Below are 8,064 nucleotides of genomic sequence, written 5' to 3'. Positions count from 1 at the left end.
GCCCAGAGTTCAGGCCCCATGACCGGACCCAAAAAAAAAAAAGGTTTCACATGTGAGCCACAGGCGGCCGCCTACAAGCTCCAGCGTTTTAATTGCACCGCTCGCCCCGCCCGGAACCTGCAAGAACAGTAGGAACATTCCCCCCTCACTCCTCTCCCGAGCCTCCACCCACCCGCACCATGGTCTCCGCAGGCCTGGCCACCGCCTCCGAGCCGGGCGTCCACTCCGGGCGCCCACCGTCCTCCCCTGGCCACCTGCCCACGCGCTCTCGAGGCATCCCCCTCCCCGGCCTAAGCCTGCCTTTTGCAATCTGTGGAGTGAACCTTCCCTTTAAACCAACCCTCCGGCGCAGCCCGCATTTCCTTCCTTTTGAAATACCAGTCGGCTAATACTCAAGCGGCGCCTACGGGCACACAGACGCGGGGCTGGGCCACTGGGAGCCCGGTGCTCCCCACGCCCCAGCGCGCGCCGCCCTTTCTACCCATCCCAAGCTCCAGGTCGCAACTCTCCTGACGCGTCAAGGATTTCTCCAGCTTCGCCCCACCTCCTTCCCAGGCGTGGCTCCTCATTGGCGGATGTGGAGGTCACTCTGCCGTCTCTCCCGCCCTCCCTAGGTGGACCCGCCCCCTGGGTGGGCGCAGGCTCCTCCCACTCGTTCCCGCCCCTGGCTCGGCGGCTCAGGCTGCTCGCCGGGAGGCGCGCGCGAAGTTCTTGGGCAAAGTACTGGGAACTGGTCGCGCGGTCGCGGCGCAGTCGCGGCGCGGGCGGGCGGGCGGCGACCTGGGAGCCGCGCGGTCTCTCGCTCCGCAGTGCACCCGCGAGTGGCGTCCCTTCATTCCCGTTTCCTGCGGCTGGTGCGAGAACTGTCAGCTGCGCCGTTGCTCGGGGACTGGAGAGGTCCGGTCTGCCCTCGCCGAGATCGGGGGGGCGAAGCCCGGAGCTGGGCACCCGGGAACGAGGCGGTCTCCCTTCCCCGCGGGCCGAGTGCGCTGGTAAGCGGCGTGGGGTTCCGTCTGAATGGTGCTGGCGTGCCGCGGGGGTCTCGAAGCGCTGAGGTGCGGCGTCCCCTCGGGAGGACCGAAGTCCTCTCCTCTGAGGGGGAGAGCGGGCGGGCGAGGCACCGCCCGGGCCGGGGAGGTCGCCTTGGGTGGCTGCCACCGCTCCCTTCCTCTGGGGGTGACCCGGGGTACCCACCCTGGGGTTCTGCCCCTCGAAGGACAGCCTAGCGGGGGGTTGACCGCCGGAAGTAGCCGTGCGCGGCGCAGAGCCTGGGCGCGGGCGGACTCGGCGTGGAGCGGCTGAGCCGTCCCGGGCGACCGCAGGCGCTGCGCCAGCGCGGGAGGCCCAGGAAACCCGACCCGCCGCGAAGCTTCGGTACCACATCCGCGGGTGGGCTCCGTCGCTGCGGGCGCCACGCTAGCCGGACTCCCTCACAGGTGCCTGACCTGGACATCCAGAGCCACCGCCCCGTCGGGCTTCCAGGCGCCCCGGCGGGAGGGCATTTGCAGCCGTCTGGGGTCGCAGCGTCGCGTTCTGATTCCGGGCGCTCCTCTCGGACTCTTGGAACCGCCAGGGGTTATAAAGTTGTCGCTTTCCGTGGGCGCTGGAGCCCCCAGAGATGTCGCACCGACCTTTAAGTTCTAAATACAGTGATGATTTAAAGTAGCTGCAGAAGAACCAGCCTCCAGAGAGGAGGTGTGGAGTAGGTCAGCTGTCGGTCTGGCTTGTAATTGTCCTAACCCCCCAACGTCGTACAAATTGAAGTCACTCTTCTGGCCAAAGGACATTTTTTCAGTGGGCCTGGATTGTATCCAAGCTGATTTTTTATCCTGTCCACCAACTCCACATGGTCCTGTCCTCTCGTCTTCTTTGTGGCTGCTGCTGTTCCTACTCCTCCTTTTTCAGTGGTGCTCTTACAGGGGCTTGCACTCAACCCTGAGCCACATCTCCACTTCTGATTTTTTTTTTTCTTTTTCTCAGTCGTGGGCCTGGGCAGTGTCCTTGAGCTCTTTTGCTCAATGCTAGTCCTCTACCATTTGAACCACAGCTCCACTTCCGGTTTTCTGGTTACCTGGACTTTCCTGCCTGGGTGGGGTTTGAACTGCAATCCTCAGATCTCAGCCTCCTGAGTAGCTAGGGTTACAAGTGTGAGCCAGTACCTGGCTCACTTCTGACTTTTTGCTGGTTAGAGGTAAGAATCTCTCAGGCTTTTCTGCCCAGGCTTTCTTCCAACCGTAATCTTCATCTTAGCATACTGAGTAGCTAGGATTACAGGCATGAGCCACCTGCACCCAGCTTCTGAGTTGCTGTTTCTTAGAGCACTTATCACTCTGAAATAGTCTTGGTTCATTTACCATCTGCCTTCCTCTACCAGAATGTAAGTTGCCAGAAAGCAGAAGCCTTATCCGTCTTGCTCATCACTGAGTCCTCAGTGTCATGACACGCAGTAGGTCCACAACTCATGTTTATAGAATGAACAAATGAAAATAGATGGTTTTGATTTTCATCTTTTTCATGGTTTTTGATTTTTCATCTTTTTTTCTATTGAGGAAATTAACAAGGAGCAATGAGAACCTACTAAGCACCAAGATTTAGTCTAGGAGCTTTGTATAATTTTTCTCATTACATATTGCAACAATCTTCTTAGCTAAGGTATTTTTAGCCAGAAGACAAATTAAGACTTCAGAATATAAACCAATTTTCCTCCCAAGGTTATCATGGCAAAACTAGGATCCCAGCTTATTTTTTCTCTTTATTGTGCGGGGCAAATTCTAAGAAACTATAATATGGTTTTCACCAGTACAAGGAATAGACAAATTAGGTTTTTTTTTTTTTTGAAACAAAAGCTGTTGCTGTGGTCTCAATAATACTAATAGGTTCTAGGCCAGAAACTTCCAGGCTGCTACAGGTGTCACACTTAATCTTCAAGGTCTTCTTAGGCAGCATTGTAACATTCTTTAATTTTTTTTTCAGATGAGAAGAAAAAAACAACAACTGAGGATAGGTTTAGGAATTTGTCCAGAGTCACTAGTAAATTGGCAAGGTAGATTTCATTACTTAGTTTTTGCACTCTAAACTCTTAGCTTCTTCCACTCTATTCCAGCACTTCTCCCATCCCCACCATTTAATTAGATGTTAAGCCATAATTATAGAGCCCAATGATACAACATATTAAAACCATCTGAGGTTGGGCTGAACACTTGCTGGTTCCAGGATTGAGTGTCTAGGTGTATCATTTCTGAACTGTGGGGCCTTTTAACTACCATTAGTTTCTGTGGTTTAGTGTATGGTTTGTGGGCCTGGTGGTTTCTTTCTTTTTATTTATTTTTTTGTTGGTTGTAGGGCCTGAACTCTGGGCCTGGTCATTGTCCCTCAGCTCTTCGGGTCAAGGCTAGTGCTCTACCACTTGAGCCACAGCACCACTTCTGGCTTTTTCTATGTATATGGTACTGAGGAATGGAACCCAGGGATTCATGCATGCTAGGCAAGTACTTTACCACTAAGCCGCATTCCCAGCTGCTTACTACCTCTTAAGTGTTGGGAAGCCAACAACCCTACCTTTTCCATATGTAGAAACCACGGATTCCTCAAGTGTTCTGCAATAACCTTTTAGTAAAACAGTGGCATTGCAGGTCCTTTCTCTCTTGCATTGAAACTGATGGTGTTCAGTGGTCTGGAAAGAGTGTCATGGTTTCTACCTAAAGGACTAATGCAGAAGAGGGCATGGGGAAGGAATTAGAGATGCATTTTTTTCTACCTCATTCCAGTTTTGGAGCTAATAGAATATTTTTCCATGCATAACGGTCTGGATAATCCAGTTTTACATGTAATGTGCTTCTTGGCAGGATTGTATTTTTTAAATTGTCATTTCCATTTCAAGAGAGCCCCAGGAGGGCTGGAGTACAATGCTCAGGGACATGAAGGGGGTGTGAGACACTGTGGAAGGTGGAATCTGTTAGGATGAAAGAAACTTCCATGCATAATTGAGTGTTGTTTATAGTACAAATTCCTTTCCTATCTAGATCTACTTCATCAGCTTTCAGGCCTTCTCCAGAAAATCCTAGTTTTTGTTGTTATTTGCTTTTAATTTGTGTGCCTTAACTGGGGCTTGAACTCAGACTCCATTTTCTCTTGGTTTTCTCACAAGTGGACTACCATTTGGGCCACACTTCCACTTGTGACTTTTTGCTGGTTAATTGGAAATTAGTATCGTGGACGTTTCTGCCCTGGTCTGCTTCAAACTGTGATCCTCATATCTCAACCTCCTGAGTAGCTAGGATTATAAGTGTGAGCCCTTGACAGCCCTTGACAGACTTTCCAAGTACTACTGTTCTAATCCTGTTCATACTCAAACTAGCTCTTTTCTTAGTCTTTTGCATGGGTTCTTCCTGTTGCTCCATGCAACATCTTTTTTTTCTTTCTTTCTTTCTTCTTCTTTTCTTTTTCTTTCTTTTTTGGCTAGTACTGGGGATTGAACTCAGGGCCTGGGTGCAGTCCCTTAGCTTTTTTGCTCAAGGTTCATGCTCTATAACTTGAGCCACAACTCTAATAGTCTCATGGACTTTCCTGCATGGTGTGGCTTTAAACCACTATCCTCAGATCTCAGCCTCCTGAGTAGCTAAGATTATAGGCATGAGCCAAGAACACCTGGCTCCATGTAATATCTTAGTTTAAGGCCTTAGGGACTTCTTGCCTCTGCCCTAATAGGTAGTTTTCTTTCCTTTCTCTTTCTCCCCTTCATATTATACGTGCCTAGAAAATTTCTTTAAGCATTCTCATAATATTAAAAATTTGGGGCTGGGAAGGTGGCTCAGTGGTAGAGCGCTTGCCTTGCATGCATGAGGCCCTGGGTTCGATTCCTCAGCACCACATAAGCAAAAAGAAAAAAGCTGAAGTGGCGCTGTGGCTCAAGTGGTAGAGCGCTAGCCTTGAGCTGAAGAGCTGAGGGATAGCGCCCAGGCCCAGAGTTCAGGCCCCACGACCGGACCCCCCCCCCAAAAAAAAAATATTAAAAATTTATGAGTGGCTTAGCGATAGATGGGACAAAAAAAATGAGGAGTACACTCTGCCTTTGAAACATTTAAAATCTAGGAAGGGAGGTGATGCATTTAAATAAATGGACTGGGCCAAAAGACAATGAGACCGGAGGATGGGGGAATTTAAAAGTACAAAAAGTAGCTGTGTGCTGTTGGCTCACACCTGTAATCCTAGCCACTCAGGAAACTAAGATCTGAGGATTACAGTTCAAAGCCAGACCAAGCCAAAAATCCCAAAAGACTCTTGAAAATCCCAAAAGACTCTTATCTCCAATTAACCACCAAAAAGCTTCACTCCTGTAAAGTAGTTGCTTAAGTTAGGTAGAGTGCCAGTCTTGAGCAAAAAAAGTTAAGGAACAGCAAGTAGGTCCTGAATTCAAGGCCCAGGACTAGCACATGTACACGTGCATACATGCACATGTGCACATACATACACACAGTCTGGAATTCAGAGTGTATTTTTTTTAGCTCAATGAATATTTCACATTTTAACTAGATTTAGGACATCTTGAACCAGATTTCTGCCTCCCTATCCAGCCTCATAGCACACCAGTCAGTCATCCTTTGCACTGCTCAGTCACACTGAAGTAAATGCACAGAACAATGCAGTGTGTGTGTGTGTGTGTGTGTGTGTGGTGGAGAGGGGATGTTGGCTTCTCAGTGTTTGTACAGTCTTGTCCACTTCATAATCTTTTCCTTCTTACCCACATTGGCCTCATTCATTCCTAGTTGCCTATCACATGGGAGCAGGAATGCCACTTCTAGGAAGACTTCCTCAGCCTACTTCAAGTTGGGGTTGGAGAAGGTGCAGCATGCTTGGTGCCTACACATTTTATAGGAAGCAGTTATCCTGCCACTATACAGCTGTTAGTCATTTGTCTGAAGCCTGCCCTAAACCACTGTTTTTCTTTTGGCTTACATTAGAATTAATTAAGAATTCCTTAGGAACTTCCTGTACTAGGTTCTACTCCTAGAATTTGGGAATCAAATGACCTAGGGTTGAGGAGGACCAGTGACTAGATTTTTTTTTTTTTTCTTTTTGTCGGGTGTGGGGCTTGAATTATGGGCTTGGGCGCTGTCCCTGCACTCTTTAGCTCAAGGCAAGCACTCTACCGCTTGAGCCACCGTGCCACTTCTGGTTTTCTAATGGTTTATTGGAGATAAGACTCTCACAGACTTTCCTGCCTGGGCTGGCTGTGAACCTCGATCCTCAGATCTCTGCCTCCTGAGTAGCTAGGGTTACAGGTATGAGCCACTGGCACCTGGCTTAGATTTTTTTTTTTAAAGGCATTCGCTCATTGTATTTATAATTGGATAATGTTTCATTGTGTGAATGTGGCATACTTTATTCAGTTACTGTTTTTTAAACAGCTATATTGAGATATATTTTACATATACAATTTGCCCATTTGAAGTATACAATGTAGTGACTTTTGCATATTCATAGAGTTTTGCAACTTTCACCCTAATTAGAAAGTTTTATCATTTTATGGAATTGCCTATTTCATAAATGATGTCATACTTACAATGTATAGTCTTTTGTATGTGGCTTCTTTAATTTAGCATGTTATTTTTAGGGTTCATACCTGTTGTAAGAGGAGGCATCTTTTTATTGCTTAACAATCCCCCCGCCCTCAGAGCAATGTGGTGGGGGCAGGCGGGGGTTGGCCTCTCAGTGTTTACACAGTTTTTTGTCCACTTCATAATCTTTTCCTCCTTATCCACATTGGCCTTACTCATTCCTAGTCACCTATCACGTTAGCTAAAATGTGACTTCTAAGAAGACTTCCTCAGCTTCCTTCAAGTTGGAGTTGGAGAAGGCTTTGTGCCTACCTATTTTATAGGAAGCAGTAAGCTGTTAGTTACTTGTCTGAAGCCTGCCCACATTTCATTTATCCATTTATCAGCTGGTAGAGCTGATATTATAAAGCTTTCTCACAAGGTTCTCATGTGTAACCAGGAACCCAACTGGAAGTTCATTTGAGTATTATTCTTGTGCTTCGGGCTAGAACAGTGTGACTAGAATCGTATTACACACCTGTCTTATTACACAAGACAAGTGTGTACTAAACAGCTGAATGAATAAAGAAGTATGGTAAAAGTAAGACTATTAGGTTGGGGTCATCAAAAGTCTTTTTTTTTTTTCTATAGTGTTGGGGTTCAAACCCAGGGCCTTGGGTATTCTAAGCAGGTACTCTACCACTGATCTTACTCTGAATTTTGTCATTAAAAGTCCCTATTGTTGATTGTTGAGCTCTCACTTTGAACAAACCAGTTGTAGAGAGACTGGGCAGGGGGAAAGATGGACAGAGACAGAGACAAATGGGGTGGGGGGGGGTGGAGAGAGAATAAAGGAATTTTTTAAACTTTTTTTTTTTGGGTCTTTTCTTATTTTGTACTGGTGATGGAACCCAGAACATTGCACTTTGTTAGGCAAGTGCTTTGCATCTGAGCTACATCCTAGCCGGAATGAGGGAAATTTGAACCAAACGACTTTTAGGATTTACTTCAGAATAAATAGCCCATGAACATGGAGAAAATGTAGAGAAAACAAGGCTGGGAGGTGATGATTTCTGAAGCTGGAAGGATGACTGCAGTATTCACATCTGTACTGTGTACTGGGTAGCCACTGGCCAAGGGTATAGCACTACAATTACAGCCATTCCTTGAGGAAGTGTAAAAATGCACACGGAGTTCTGAGGATTTGGTGTGAGAGAATGTAAAAATAATTGGGAAACAGTTTATTGGTTATTGAGATGATACTATTTCAGATATAAAAATATATAATATGTCACCTATTTCCTTTAACTCTCTGAGTTGGCTACTTAAAAGTTTTATACAGGGGTTGGGAAGGTGGCTCTGGTAGAGTGCTTGCCTTGCATCCCTGAGGCCCTGTGTTTGATTCCTCAGCACCACATAAGCAGAAAAAGCCAGAAGTGGCGCTGTGGCTCAAGTGGTAGAGCACGGGCCTTGAGCTAAAGAGCTGAGGGACAGCACCCAGGCCCAGAGTTCAGGCCATGACTGACCC

The 8,064-nt window shown here is 47.5% G+C and overlaps 1 protein-coding gene across 4 annotated transcripts in view; it reads left to right on the top strand.

Moving 5' to 3' along the window:
• Nucleotides 1–755: 755 nt before the first annotated feature.
• The window catches only part of Osbpl3 (oxysterol binding protein like 3), a 176,317-nt gene continuing 169,008 nt past the window's right edge, over nucleotides 756–8,064 (top strand). For all 4 annotated transcript variants that reach the window (XM_042685026.1, XM_042685024.1, XM_042685025.1 and 1 more), the window contains exon 1: nucleotides 756–992. The gene's annotated coding sequence lies outside the window, so the exon portion shown is untranslated. The remainder of the gene's footprint in view (nucleotides 993–8,064) is intronic.

The sequence above is a fragment of the Dipodomys spectabilis genome, unplaced genomic scaffold (assembly GCF_019054845.1).
Source record: "Dipodomys spectabilis isolate Male_0828 unplaced genomic scaffold, ASM1905484v1 ptg000092l, whole genome shotgun sequence".
Classification (NCBI taxonomy): domain Eukaryota; kingdom Metazoa; phylum Chordata; class Mammalia; order Rodentia; family Heteromyidae; genus Dipodomys; species Dipodomys spectabilis.
This window is presented reverse-complemented; position numbering and strand designations above follow the sequence as displayed.